Source organism: Carassius auratus, chromosome 21 (genome assembly GCF_003368295.1).
Source record: "Carassius auratus strain Wakin chromosome 21, ASM336829v1, whole genome shotgun sequence".
NCBI lineage: Eukaryota > Metazoa > Chordata > Actinopteri > Cypriniformes > Cyprinidae > Carassius > Carassius auratus.
In genome coordinates this window covers 17,554,097-17,570,430 of record NC_039263.1, presented here as the reverse complement: position 1 = coordinate 17,570,430, position 16,334 = coordinate 17,554,097, and the positions used below count along the sequence as shown (strand labels likewise).

The following is a 16,334-nucleotide window of genomic DNA, read 5'->3' as shown; positions in this document are numbered from 1 at the left end:
TCTGCCTCAAAAAACATCTATCTCTCTCTCTGAGTGAGCACTGCTTTAAATCTTCAAATTGCGTTCTCTTCGTTGCATGTGGAGAAGTAGGCTGGCCTAGCCCAGATAATCTGATGTGTTGCACCTCAGGACTGTTGTAGATTTGCAGGGAGGATTTCATCTCCAAAACAGCCCCAAGTTACTTACACAGTAGTGAACGGTTTAAAATACACTATTACATGTACATATATATATATATATATATATATATATATATATATATATATATATATATATATATATATATATATATAATTTATATATAATCTGCTAACCATCTAGTTTAGAACTATTTAATAATCTTAGAATGATCTGTAAAATTTTCCATGAATGGAATTGGCATTGCACAAAGAAATACATATTGGAGTAAAGGATGTTTTAAATAACAGCTAGGTCTGTGCTATCATTACAACAGTCACCTAATCCGGAGCGTCGGATATTCTATTGACAGATTTACAGGATTGAGGTCATTGTGTTTCTGGATTAACATGCATTAGTTGATCTCTGCCCACATGTGGGCCAAACATGGTGAATCTGCTCTTAACTCCTTTCACTTCTGCCTTGTATTTAATACTGGACGAAGATAGTATCTTTAGCCAGTGTGTCTGCACTTTTTCAAGTTCATTTCAACAGTTTATTTATTTGAGAGAATGTTAGGACAACTTTTTTTTTTCTTTAGGTAGTGGAATTTACTCATAGTTATAATATTTGATATAATGTTTTGAAATTCCAAAGACAGAAAAATATATAAATTGTATAAAGGATATAAATATAAGATATAAATATAAATAAATCAGTGGTTGTAAACATGCCTGCCTTGCTGAACACCTCATGAGTGTGTGCTGGAACCATCAGTGATGATCCAGTGAACGAGTGCAAAAGCACTGAAGTGGAGGACTTGGCATCCTCTTATAGAGGAGCTTTACATGATGAAAGCAGACGCAATGGCCAGCTTCCATGAGTTGATGAGGGACTTTAGCAATAGTGAGGCAGCACTGAATCACGGTTGGTGGAATATTAATTATCGCAAAGAAAATGGGCTATCCATAGAAAACAAAGATAAGAATTTACTACTGTGCTACAAACATTTTCATTCTTTCATTTTACAAAGTTGATTAGTTTTGTAATGAAAAAGAAATTACTGGCTAATATTTTTTCAAGTTTTGGGAGCAGGAAAAATAGATTTATTGCTTTAAAAAAAAGTTTATAATGTTTTGACTCATCTTGTAGCTGGTGGGTTTATGGCCTATATCTCTTAAAAAAAAAATCAATCCCATTTGGAAAAATACTTCCAGAACCAATTCTCTTGAAAAAGTGTGTGGTCACTGTTGCATTCTATTAGACTCTGTAGAATACTTGATTCTGATTGGTTAATATTGTCATGTAAGATTGCAAACTTGCTGTCATTTCATACAAATGCAACTAGCACCATCTTGCATCTCAATATTCGATTGTAGTGAAAAATGACCTTGGAAGAGTTAAGTATTATTATTATTACTCTAACATTGTTTCAGAATTCATCTTAGGCTGATGATGGTTTTTGTACATTGTATTTATTTGTCTATAACAACTGAGGTCTAGTGCCAGCTGAGTTTAATCAAAAAAAGCCTGTTTTTTTTTTTTGTTTTTTTTTTGGAAGCTTTAGACTGAGAAAAAGATCTGGAAGTGGTCATATCTGTATTGGCATGTACGATTTATCAGATTTGTCTGAAGTATTCGAATATTTGAAGAGAAGTCTGCTCTCTGCCCCAGTTTAAGCTATTTAGAGGCTGTTGAACTGGCTAGGCTTGAAAGATTTTTACAGTGTATGAAATGTATTCCCCAGGGCTACTGACAAACTCTGAGAAGAGCATTTAAAGTTCAACAAATCTCACTTGAAAGTACCAGATGAAGCATTTCTGTGCTCTTTGAAAAGAATATGAAGTCAGCCTGTATTCACTTAGCCCCACACGTATTTAATCAAATTCTGTTTGCTGAGTCATCGGGTTGTGGTTTTTGAGATTGTACTTAGTGTTTTTAGGATGCTGTTAGAAAGAGCTGCAAATTTAAGCAAAAGCCTTTTCAAAACAGAACTTGCAAATCTTTAAAAGATTAAAAGCAAAGGGCTGGATATCTACAGTAAAGCTTTTACAGTAACGCCACAGGAGGCCTGATGGTGCCCAATTCTCTGTAATTGCCAGAATGCGCTTTCAGCTCTTTGAGCAGCGCTGCAAAATTGTATCTAATTTGTCGAGGAACACATTACCGCTTTGCTTTAGTAGTCAAACATAATGCTGAAGTGAATCAATAAAAGGTAGAACTGTAGTAATATGTCAAAACCAGCATGAAAAGCTGCACTTTTAGATAGAACTGATAAATAAGGCTTGTCTAAAGTGTCAGTCATGCATTCATTAAAGCACTTCATTAATATTCTGACTTAGTTTAACTAATTTCTGCAATTGTCTGATTTGAGGCAATGTCGGAAACGTGGAATTAGCTTGTTTTAATTTGATTTGACATAAGCGAGGTGGGTGGGGGGTCTACGGCTTAAGGCAGGGAGGTTCAGGGGTCTGTGAAAAGATGTAGAGCTTGAATGAATGAACAAGGTGAAAGACTATCAAAAAGCTAGAAATTGTTGCTTTTTGTTCAAGAGGGGAATATATTTGGACATATTTTCTGTAGCAGCTTGTGCAATTTGTTTGGAGCCTGTCTCTTGTTTTGCGTCTGGCAAGTGCTGCCGCTTATCGCTTTGATCTGTGACAGCCAGTTATTTCTCTTCTGTTTCTGAACGCTGTCATCCGGAGTCAACTGCGGACCTACTGTACACATTACTGTCTCAAACAAACATTAGGCCAGTTGTAAACACATGGCTCCCTCTCCTTGCCGCTCTCTTTTATGCTTTCTGACACATAACTTCATACTTTTGCATTACCTTTTTCTAAAAAGAGTTATATATATTTTTTAAATATGCTAATATAATAATTCTAATATGCCAATTTGGTGGTGAATATACATTTTGGTAACACTTTTAATGCATTAATTATACCTTGTAATGCATCTATGCATTGTACAATCTAAAGAATAAATGTAACCAAAGTTAAAACATCATAACACTTATCAATTCCTTGTCACACTCTTCATTTTAAATTGGGTTATAATTATTTATGACAAGATATAATGCATTACAATGCACATTATGAATAATTATAATGCATAAAGTGATACCAACATTTGTAACTATTATCAAAGGTTTTTTTTTTTTTTTTTGAATTGCGACACAATCCTGAATAGTCCTAAAACGGTATAATTTTTCCACAAAAATATTAAGCAGCAGAAACTATTTTCAGCATTCATAATTGAAGACAATTTGTACAATTTTGCTGTCAAAGAAATAAATTACATTTTAATATATATTATTATAGGCAACAATTATATTAAACAGTAAGGTTTCTTAATATTACAGTTTTACTGTATTTTCATCAAATAAAGTCGCGGAGAGCATAGGGGATTTCTTTCAAAATCATAAAAAAAAATATTTTGACCTGTAAACTAACTTTTGACCAGTAGTGCATATTGATAAAAAGTCTATCCTGAATGACACAAAAAGAATGCAAATTGGTTAAAACAATGTCTGAATCGCAATTGAATGCTATTATTGAGTAGCCTGCATGGCCTAACTGACAGAAAGGAGACATCAGTTCAGAGAAAGAGCAAAGTACATTTTGATTAAAGATTATGAAGTCAACAGTTTTTTTTCTTTCAAAATAACATGCCCTGATGAATTGTTCACAAAAAGCTCAGGAACATGCATTAATTAAGTAAATAAGGTCATGTTGACTGAGAGGTTCAGAATTAATTTGTTATTTCACAATTTTACATTCAAGATGATAAAATGAAACGATTTCAAATTATAAATCGCAGGAAAATTCCATCTCTTCATCAGTCTTCATATACCTCACTTTTGTTAATGATTATTAAATATACTGCATGTGTGTATAATTCATCTGGCTGCAGAAGTGAGTAGTTTGGAGTGTGCAGGGAGAAGAAATAATGATATGACTACACAGATCAAACCAGGTATTAAAGAGCTGTCACATGAAACGGGAGCACCTGCTGCGAGAGGATGTTTGCGACAACAGGAGGCCCGCAGAAAAGGGAAGGGTGGGGGGGTTTGGGTGTTGACAGAATCCAGTGTTGACACAAACACTTATAAAGAATTCAACTCTTTCAACTCGTGTTGTGCAATCATTCTGCGCCGGTTGCAAAACATCTCCTGTATCATGCTAAATGTGCCGTGGCGGCAAATCTATCACACAACCGGCAGTGATTTCACTTTCTATGGTGAATGGTTGTACCTTAGAATTGCAAATGAGGGGGGTTCTTGTGGGAGCCCCTTCTGTCTTTTTCTTGGAAAGTTCTTAATTTGAACAACTGCATTTAAAACAAAAAAGATTAAGATTCCAAGAACATTATGATCTCATAATAGGCCTTCATTTTCTAAGAATTTTTTCAGTTTCAGTTTTTTCATTTCAATCAGTTGTAACTTAAATTTACTATATTTCGGTCATGACAACTCTCTGAGACATGCCAATGTTAATGTGTTTGGTCTTGGCTACATCCACAGAACTGCTGCAGCTGCACATATAACACATATGAAATATCCCCCATATATAACATATAACCCACGGCAGATCTATACAGGGGCAGCAGGGAAAGGAAAAGGGTTTCTGAAGCGCACTGCAACTGCAACAGCAAGCACTAGCCAAGTATTTGAATGTTGAGCAGCAAGCTCACATATATATGTGACCCTGGACCACAGAACCAGTCTTAAGTTGCTGGGTATATTTGTAGCAATAGCCAAAAAACACTGTATGGGTCAAAATGATAATTTTTTCTTTTTATGCCAAAATTATTAGGATATTTAAAAAAAGAGCATACTCCATGGAGATATTTAGTAAATTTCCTACTGTAAATATATCAAAACTTAATTTCTGATTAGTAATATGCATTGCTAAGAATTCATTTGGACAATTTCAAAGGCTATAGAAAAACTATCCAACTATTGAAAAAATCTGTTTGTTGGCAATTACAAACTTGAGATGATATTTGGTGCTTGTTGCATTTTCAAAAGCATGATACAAGTGACTCAAACTCACAGTGCTTGCAGAGATGTGTGGAGAAGCATTTGCTATGAATCACTCCAAGACATTGAAAACGCTGTTATCATGAGTGGCTCATCACCACGCTTCTCTCTGAAACAGTAGTTAATCAAATCAGTGAAATCACCAAAATGAGGCTCCTGTTCTAAATCCAGTTTCTTAAGTATTGTACTTTTGGATCACCTAAGCTCATGGTTATTCCTTACAGTGCACAACAGAATTTAGGAAGTGTGAGTTATTGTTTTAGGGTGGCGAGTGCTGGTGATGATCTTTTAGTTTCTCAGTGTGGATAACGGATTTTCTCCTGCCCTAAACTTCTATATAGCATGACACAAGCATTCTTTGTCAATGCTGTTCCTGCCCTGTACGGCCGAGGCCACTATCTGTCTGTGAAGCTGAGTAGATGATTTATGCCCCGTCTATTGCAATGCATCCGTTCACCGATTTTCCCATTAGACCTGTTTCCAGCACCACATGAACAACGCATCTCCTCGTAGCTCTGTTTTTAGTGCTTAATGCTTAAGATTCCCTCATTTACACAAAATTAGAAATGGCCCAATCCCATAATGGCTAAATCGATGGCTGTCACTTCCTTTGTCTTTGAAATCCCATCATCATCTCTCCCCCATGTCAAAGGTTTGGTGGGTTGGCCTCGAGTCTGGTGCTTGATCACTGACTGTCTTTCAGTTATCATTCCTATCATCTACTCCACTGAGAGCACATTGGTTCTGCTGCACTGCAGATCTGGTGTCAGCCGCTGATCAATGAGCTGCCAGTTAAATGCTGGTGACACAGCTGGCACGACCCTGGATCTTTCCAATGATATTCATCCTCTGTGTTTTACTGTATTGTTATGGGAAGGGATGATGACTTACACATTCTGACTATTGAGTCATTCTGTGCAGATGCAAGTCGGAAAACACTTATATGTCTGTCATATGTTCAGTATGTTTTTGCATTTGGGTAAATTAATTAATTAACCTGTTAGTAAAGCTTCAGATTTAGCTCACTCAGCTCAAGTGGGTCATTCCTAGAAATTATTCACTTTGATTATATTATTAGAAGCAATGATTTTTTATTCTAGGTTTTTCTTATTAAAAAAACATTGTAAGTGCATTGGTTATAGTTTGATGTGTTCTTATTTGTCGTAATAACTCGCCTCCTCTCTGTGAAGTCTGACCCAGAAACACATTTTCAGTATGCACTGAATGAAAATATATATAATTATTATTTTTACTCCAAACAGTTGTCAAGACAATGATTAAATTGTGGCTGTGAAATTTTATTTTATGTTATTATTATTATTTTTTTTTTTTTGAGAAAACAACCTCAAAAGATTCCAAATATTTTTTATGACAGAATTATTAGATGTATTCAAAGATTCAATTAATAATTTTAAATGTTATGTAAAAACATAATGCATTTGTAATATTTCATGTCTGGTTATGTTGTACACTAGCTGTTTAATTGACATGTTTATTGAAACCGATTTAATGAGAGATTTGGTAAGGTCTATTGTCTCTTTCAATATTGTTTTATAGTATGTTTTTGTGCTATAAGTAGTAATAAAGAAGTTGCTGTTTGAACAGGCAGCAACAGCATCAGAATACATTTAAGAGCATGAAAAGGCCATTTATTGTATGACTTTTGTAATTTTTTTTACATTGCATCAAGATACATTATCATGCCTTTATAAGTCCCATGTCTCTTTTTTAGGAACCTATACATCAAGTGTGCATGTGTTTGCTGCACATCCATTTTTGTACAGTGCCTTGAAGATCATTCATTTTAATCCCAGCTATTCTCTTGGTAGCAGTCCAAGTGTATAACTTTGGTGGTCTTCTTTGGCAGGCATATGTGAAATGTGTAAATGAGACAGCTTGATGGCAATTAGTCTGAAGTGTTTGCTAGAAAATAAGCTGGACAGAGGAGCTTGCAAGATGGATGTGGCATGTATAGGCATCGGTGGAAAGGCGATGAGAATCAGTGATGCACCAGGGCTGGAGTCTCACACACTTGTCTTTCATTACAGGCTGCAGTGCGGCAGAGCCAGGAGCCGTCAGGAATCATACTGGATTGTGCTGGCTGATCAAGGGGGCCGTGCGCTGGGTTGGCCGCAGCGGGGGGTCTGCTGACTTGAGGTGTATGATGTTATGACACCCGCTGGGGGCACACAGACAGCTATCTAACTGTCACAGGAAGTTTGTGCGACAGCAGTGGAAGATGGGGATGTCTTTGCACCTGAGGAACCAGCGACGGTGTGTGAATAATAAAAGCGCTACATTGCCGTGGGTAAAATCTGTTTGTCTTAAAGACACTTCCAAGCCTTTTGAAGAAGTTTGAATGGCATTATGTAATGAGCATTATTTAAATGTAAAAATTTCAAGGTGAATGCATCAGGCCGAATGGAGGCCTTTGCATCTTTATTAGGACTCATACACATCACTTACGTGATAAACGGTTATGCAGAAACCATTTTAAATGCACTGAATACGATAGCTGCAAGATGAAATGACTCAGCTCTGAATGTGGCACATGATGGTCAATCAAATGTCACAGCAACCCTAATGGAACCCAATTGTTCTTCATCTGAGAACTGGCTTATGGTTTTACTAATGACACAGGATGTTCTTTTAACCTGCATTTGGCCCCATACATCACTGGATTCTTCATGCAGATGGGCTAATTTATGAATTTCAAAAGCTTTCTACCTTTTGAAAAGGAGTCTCATGCTGTCTTTTTCCATTTCTCTCTTCCTTTTTATCTTTTTAAGTCCTTTTCGCCATGTTGCGTGTCTCTGTGCCCCCCTCTCTCTTTATGGACGTCCAATCCTGATTTGTTCAGAAGTAGTTCAGACCATTAACTCATTTGACATTCATCCTCTTTCCCTTTCACACTAACAAATTACCATGAATGCAAAATTATACACCCAAATGCAACAGGCAAAATACCATGGCTACAACAATGAGCCTGCTGCTCAGTTATTTTGGTGGAGTCTGGGGAGTTTGTCTAGAGAGCGTCATGAAATAATGTGGAAAGGCATTTCAATCAATAAAGCCACAAACTGGATGGAGCAGTTGGAGTATTTCAAATATCTGTGATGCCACGTTTCAGTTTCATAGTGGTCATATTTACAAGACAAAAGCCTGTTTTTGAATAATTACAGTTTTATGCTAGTAATAACAGAGAAGTTGAATAATTTTTAGCCCAAATAAACATGCACAACTGACAGCTTTAGCCATTATGACACATCTCAGACTCATTTAAACCTTAAGATGCCATGTCAAGTAAACGAGACAAAACTTTTGACAACTATTATTAATATTCGAGCTCTAATAATAACTGAGCAGCTAATCAACACATAAAAATGATTTCTGAAGGATTATGTGACACTAACAGTGCAAAAAAAATCAGCTTTTCCATCACAGGAAAAAAAATACATTTTAGAAGATATTTAAATAGATTCTAAATAATAAATTAATAATAATTGTGTTGGTGCAATGGTGGTAAATATCCTAAGGGTTTAGCTACATGCTGCCAACCAATCCCGCTGCTGCTTTTGAGCACAGCATATAAAGGTCAGTTGCTTAAATTATCCCTGATGGTATTGCTGAACTGCTTTTATGCTCCAGTATTCATGTTTATAGTCACAAAGTTATTGTGATGTAATCTTTAATAAATTCATTACGCGCCAATGTTATATCATTCATTTGTAAGTTGCTTTGAATAAAACAGTCTGCTAAATGAATAAATGCATATCTGAATGCCACGGGTATTTCTTTCACATTGCCAGGCAATAACAAAATAACACCTTCAGTTCTTTCATGAGCAATATGCCATTTGCTCCATTAAATGTTACAGCACACTCAAAGTTTATGGGGCGTGAGCTAGCCTATCCTGAAGCAAGCACAGACAGAAACTGATCTGTATGTCATTACTGTCGTCCCGCTCTGAGACCTTCCTATTCAGTGTCTTAGACCAGTGTCTCCAAAGCCCTAAAGGTCTTATACCTGCAGGCAGGGCTTGCTGCTAATTAGCATAAGAACCCAAAGCCTCCTCCCTCTGCGTGCATCTGCCTTGGCTTCATTACCACCCACCTTTGTAGAAGGAACTTCCACCAGCTCTTGCATGCAGGCATCTCTCTGGGGAGCAGCAGCTTAAATGATCTGGATGCATGGTAATTAGGTTATTTTCTCCACTGTCAAACATGAGAGTGGCTGACAGGGAGCATAAAGGCAGGAAAACAAACAAGCACGCATGCACACACACATAGGCTGTCAAACCTCAAAGGAATGCTTACAAATTAGTTGAATTTCAGAGGTAAATACTTTTGAGAACCTCACCGAGTGCACGAGAGAATTGAGTTGTGTCTGAGGAGTCTTTTTGCATAAGAGGAAGTTAGGCTTGCAAATTGAACTGGCTCCAAGACAAAAAAAAAATTTTTTTTTTGGAATATTTCCATATATTGTAAGCCTACATTGAGAAAATGAGTGAGCTCTTTTGAACATATATTTGAATAAAAGTTTCAGATTGTAAAACTTTCTGATATATCTGACAGCATATTCTTCTTATGTTTGATAGAAATTTGAGTAAATAGTGTGTTCATTTAAATTCAGCAATTATGTATTTTATTGTCAGTGGTCCTAATATTGAAAATGTAGGGTTTTTCTTTTTGTTTTAACTGGACAATATACTGTGCAAATACACTTCCACCTCAGAGAGGAAAGTTGAAGTAAAAAATGTGAGATATTAAAACTCAATTATGATAAATACAAATAAATAAGAACTATTCAAGTTGAGTATTATATTAAGTATAATATAACTGATAATAACTGACACCAAATTAGCAAATTAGAATAGTTTCTAAAGACTCACGCTATGTAAAAAGATGTAAAGATTTAAAGTTTTACCATTAGGAATAAGTTAAAAATAAGCTATTAAAATCCCATTGTGAAATTTTAAAAGACAAATATAAGAAATAGGAAGTCACAATTGACATTTTTTTCTCTTGAGTCCGAAATTGGCTTCCTTAAATAAAACTTACGGTATAAAAAATAAAACTTAAATCACTGATCCAATGATCAAACTTTGGTTTGACACAAACTTGTGGAGTTCGTGTAGATCAAGTTCTGCTGTCATTAATGGGGTTCATACCAAATCCAGCAACTGGTAATTTTAAAACTTACGTTTTAATGAAAAAAAAAAAATTTAATTATAAAAATTTAAAATAGAACCCTTTCAAATGTTGTCACTCCACTATGTTCTCATCTGCTTCAGTCATTACAATAACCCATATCAGTGGACCACTAATTCAGATGCATTCTGTGCAACTGGATACAACCAGGCTTTTGTTAAGGATTTTTTTTTTTTTTTGTCTCTCTTCCATTTAAGCAGCGCCTGGAACAGCAGCATTCAGCTTTCCAAAGGGGTCATTCAGACTACGAGGGTCTCCTACCGCAAAAGCCGGATTAGTTCCAACCTAATGAGTTGTGCTGGGCAGAGAGCTCCCGTCTGCTCCTCTAATCCACAGCCAAGGGAGCTCCAGTGCAACCGGCCCAGTAAGCACCACCCGACGGCAGCGTTATGCTCTCAAACACAGCTTGAATACCTGTACACCTCATTATATGCCCAGCCTAACGTCTTTGTTTATTTCTGCGAGGCTATTATGGAAAATGCCACTGAAAATGTGTGACATTTACGAAATTTGTTTTCTTCCGCGGTGATACTGTTCGAGCACAAAAGGCTAAAGACAAAGTTTTAAAATAATCCCTCGGAGGAATGTAGCATTAGAGGAGTAATACTTCTGATATCAGCATTTGCATGTCATATGATATGAATACCAAAGAACCTGTAACTGGAGTCATGTTTGATGCACGATCTGAGCTCTTTTGACTAACAAACGTTTGAAAATGAAAGCAGCATTTGATGCCATCGAGAGCAAAGAGGGGCGTTTAGACCTCCTGTACCCTCCACACGCAACAATGCCCTGCCGGGGCACCAACCCCCCAAATACATTAATATTCTTCGTATGGAAACAAAGGCAACCTACAGTGAAGCCATCACACTGTTTTTAAAGAGCAGCGGTACTCTTTGTTTCCAATGCCGCGGCAGGATACGGGCTGAGGCCGGGTCACCCCCTGCCTCGCCCTCTGTCCGATACAGTCTGGAGCGCACTTCCCATCAACTCTCTGCTTCACCGCACACACAAACATCCTCAAAAAATAACCATCTCCCCTCCTCCCTCATTCCACACATTTCAGTGCAGCATTTGCTTGGGACACGGAACAGAGACGTGACCGGGTTGTGAATGACGGAGGCGTCCGGCGTCCTGAAACTGCCTGAGAAACAAATGAGCGGCTCGTTGGCCACAATATTGATCACGAGTGTCTGCTCGTCCCTCATTGTAATACAGAGACGGGTCAAATGGTTTATTTGTTAATTCGAGGTGACAAGAAGAATCATCCTCTGTTGATTTATGAGATAATAATCATTTAAAAAAATCACCCGGCGAGCTCATTGTTTCTGATCATTTTTCCTCATGCAGTAGGCTACTTTCGGACCGCTCACTCATTCTATTCTGCTTGAAGCCTGCAAATTGCATATCTAATTGAGTCCAACTTGGCTTTCCAGACAACAGAGGCTTTATGCAGACAGTCAGGAACCAGGGCTGCAATCACAAAGGCTCAAAATGGTGCGAAAATAAGAATAACTAATTTCACTCATCCAGCTTTAGTTAAAAATCCACTCACGCAACAGTGCTTGGTCTCACTTAAGGGACCATCTGCCATTTTTTACCTTGTCTGAGTCGATTGGTAATTGCATGCTGCTTACGTCTGTCCCTGCACTGCTGGTGACCCCAGCCCCCACTCTAAGCACAGCCTGGACGGTCCCGCGCTGCAATGACGATGATGGTGATGGTGATGATGATGATGGCCCACTCCCCTGTGATTAAACCGCGTGAACATCTGCACATGCTGGCAATGTTAACAGCTGTGCCCTGCTCTCCTCTCGTACCCGCTTCTCCTTCTCCACTCTACAGGGCTGATTGTGCCCAAGCAGTGTTAGTACTGTTAACAAAAAGATCAACTAAAATTAGTCTTCAATAGCTGAAATAGAGCTGAAACAAAATAAAACAAACGACAGATAGTAATACAAATTAAAATAAATTAACTAAAAAAAAAAAAAAAAGTATAATTTACACACAAAATAATAATCAAAAGTTAAACCAAAATTAATACTGTATAAATCTGAAATATATAACAATATAAAGGATAATTCAAAATATGAATACTAATATTTTTAGATAATTAAAACTAAAATAACAGCAACTTAGTTGTAGACCAGTGTTATTTTAGTATCTCTGCTATATTTGAGTAATATTTCGTTTTTATATTTATAATTTCATAAAGCAATTTTTGCTATTTTTTGAATTTTTTTATTTTTTAGCAGTTTAGTTTTTATATATACACATATGTATATGCATACATAAAGAACTGGCTAGATTACTGATTCCAAATTAATTGGCAAAAAATTTTAGTTACTGTAGTAGTGTAATTCATTACATTACAGATTTTAGGTAATGTAATCAGACTACTTTTTGATTACTTTTAGATTACTATTGATGTAACTCGCTTATTACATTGATTTAAATAGGATAATCCTGTACCATATTGATATAAAAATGTAAAGAAAAAGAAAATATATTACATTTCTTGTTATTAACATAATAGTGTAAAAGTACACTAAACATTACATTACGTCAAGCTTTCCCAAACTAGGGCTTGTGAGTTTAAATCATAAAAATCTCCAGTTAAAATAAATAATTTTAAAATAACAAAATAAAACACTTAATAAAAAATTTAATAAAAATATTTGTTATTTGTCAGAGAACCACAAACTTGCAAATATTTTACATAATTACTTAATAAATAAAAAAAATATTTACTTAACTTTAATGAGGTATTTTATTGTATTTCAGTTTATCTCTGATAATGAAAATGCTGCATTTATTTTATTTTGTTTTTTTTTTAGTTTTAGTTTTAGCTGCAGACAGAGGATAAAACTCCATACACTCCTTCAGATGCACACAAAACTTTAGTTGTGTTAACCTGACTGATTGTCCTCCTGTACATCACTGCATACATACAGTATAAAAGGAGCAAGTAGAAAAATCCCAGGATATAGGGATTGACACAAATCCTTTGCGAGATTTAAAAAGATAAAACTTCGTCGGGGGTTAAGCCGGGACTTCCTCGCTCTCGTGCGGATGCTGGATTCCCACTGTAGAGGATTAGGGGCAGAATGCGCGAGAATACGGCAAGAGACCTGCGGAAATGATAGAGGGACTAGCAAGGCTGCTGTAGCTCAGAGTTAATGGTGGGAAGAGAGGAGGAGGAGGAGGAATAAGGCTCACACAGCTGTCACTGTGGCCTCTTTCGTCTCCAGGGCTGAATAGACTTTTCATGTGCTCCTGGCATCTTGATCTCTTTATGGATGTCATATTGCTCCTCACTGAGTATATGTGTTTGTAAGAGGGAGAGGGGATGGAGAAATGTGTGAGGGTGATGAATGTCAGAGAGCTGGTTGTAGGAGTTAACACTGCTGGTATTAGCAGAAAACCCACGTGTGTGTGTGTGTGTGTGGGTGAGTGACAGAGCGATATAGGGATGTTGTTTCACACAGCAGTGCAAGCTTGTGAATATGTGTATGACAATTAAAGTGATGCATAGGGACGCTGAGAGACATGAGTCTCAATGCATGTAACAACACAAGAATATGAAAAGGGGAACAATAAAAATATTGAAACTCAATAGCAACAAAACAGCCTACACACATAGGTACTATTTCAGGGACAGGAACAAGAAAAATTCTGCATCCTAAATTGCCTACTTGTTCACTGTTCTCTATAATGAATGCCAAAGGGTGAATTTAATGACTGAAAATAGCTGCATCTAAATTCCTATCCTACAGTACACCTTTTTGCTCGACAGTGAGCTCCACTTGACAGTTGACTACAATACGGCCCCATGAAATGTTCCATTGAGAAGATGTGAAACAGAACGTCCAGATAACAGCATATGAAACACATACAAAACCATCCAAATCCATTATAGAAAGACATCATGACTAAAGTATGCATGTGTGTGTGTGTGAGAGAGAGAGAGAGACTACTGAACCTTTTATCTGTGAGAACATGCCACTTTACATGTGATTTCTTTCTTTCTGAATAACAGCAATTATCTCATGCACAGCTTGACATGACGGCCATCAGCGACAACAAAACCTTGGCTAATGTTTTGATATTCTTGGAGGATGTGAAGACTTTTCAACATCTCTCTTTTTCTCTGGGATCAAAACATTTGAAATCAGGCTTCTTCAAGAACTATAAAAAAAGCAGAGACAACAAACTAGACTCTCACAAGGAAATGTGAGCGATGACTGCCCATGAACAACTCGCTGCTATGTGCTCTGGGTGACTGCCAGGGGGTTGCTTTGCAGTTGCTAAAATGTTTTATGTGGCTGCTTTGTCGCTTATTTGATTAGGCCAGCAGTTTTACATCAGTTTGTGGAGTTCTGCTGCAGTATATATGCATCTTATGCTAATCTAACAACATGCTGTAGCACTATCAAGCTGAAAAACAACACAGAAATCTTTTGTGAGAAGTGAAGAGATGGTTTGCATGCTAGGTCTTACCCTTAGATTTGCCCTCAAGAGAACCTGATGGTTCAGTGGTTTAGGGAGCATTAATACCGAATTAGGATTCTCTTTATACTCCAGTTCTGGAGTTTCAGACACTCTGAATCAGACTTGTTTGGCTTTACAACAAAAAAGGGAAGAAAGAAAGAAAAACGTCTTCTGTCTGATTTAGAGTAGTACTGAAGGGTTGTGGAAGAAGAAGAAAAAATCTTTTGACTGAGGTATCTTGAAAACTGATTAATTCAGAGCTGCCAGTGCATATCTGAGTCATGGTCTCTCTCATTATCTGTATTCATAAAACAGTGTAACGCATCATATTTTAAGGTGACACGGGGTGCATAGAATTATGCAGTTTTGATTTGAGTGCATATGAAAAAATATGTTACTTTTTTACGAAATCTTTAAACATTTTGAAAAAAATGAGATTGTCATTCACAAAGGCCTTCACTAGTAATTCATATCTGGGAAACTACTGGGGAATGTTGTCACAAAAGGTCAACATCTGTTCATTGAACCATATACTCAGCTTTTTTGTAACCGAGACTTCAAGGTGTGTGTCTATACATAAACTGACTTTGAAAAATAAACCCAATGTGAGAACAATTCACCGCAGTGACAGCGAGACCCCCCTGTATTTACAGACTTTGATGTAAACATATCCAAGCATTATTCCTGGTTACTGTTTCCGGCTTGTGATCTACACTTATACAAAGCAGCAGGGAGAGACAGCAGGGAAGCTGACCCTCGCCATTTACAGTGGTATCTGCTCCCAAGCTGACAAGCGGCGGCACTTTGAGGAGCACTGACATGGAAACAAATAAATGTTTTTATTCGAGAGTGCCTATCATGAGCATGACTTTGGCAGAGTAATGGACCTGCCAGCCTTTTACCCCGTGTTCCTGATGGCAACCTCTCAACCCTTACCTACAAACTCCATTTCCCGTAAAGCCGCTTTCATTTAGACCCCAGCGCTGACATGAGAGGCAGCCAGAATGAAATAGAAGCGCGTTTTGAGTCGAGTGCTAATGGCTTCAGATTTTACAGCTCCTCAAAGTGAGCTTCTTTGGATTGCCAGAAGACTGTAATGTGATTCATCGGCCAGCCCTGAGGTATGGTTATGGAGCAGAGTAACAGTGACACAGATAATCGGATTTGTTAGTGTGGTCCATTAAATACCGAGCCACCTTCTCCTGCCACAGGCCACGGCGTATAGGTGTTTTATAGCAATTTATGTTGCTTCAAAATAATTGCTCTGCAGACAGTGTGTACTGGAGACTTATTTCTTGCTCTGATAATTCGATTGCAGATGCACAGTGTGTTCAAACAATCCTCCCACACTCAATATAAATATATGTATGGTCTCTATGCATTAAATAGAGAAATCATTGATTTAATAGTTTCCCAGGGGCCATACCACCCTGGCAGGAGGACTTTTCTCGCATTCCCGACGTGATCTGCTG

The 16,334-nt window shown here is 37.2% G+C and overlaps 1 protein-coding gene across 2 annotated transcripts in view; it reads right to left on the bottom strand.

Moving 5' to 3' along the window:
* Window positions 1–16,334, bottom strand: part of LOC113038752 (mitotic-spindle organizing protein 2) — a 1,160,083-nt gene that overhangs the window by 148,966 nt on the left and 994,783 nt on the right. The gene's annotated exons all lie outside the window — the stretch shown is intronic.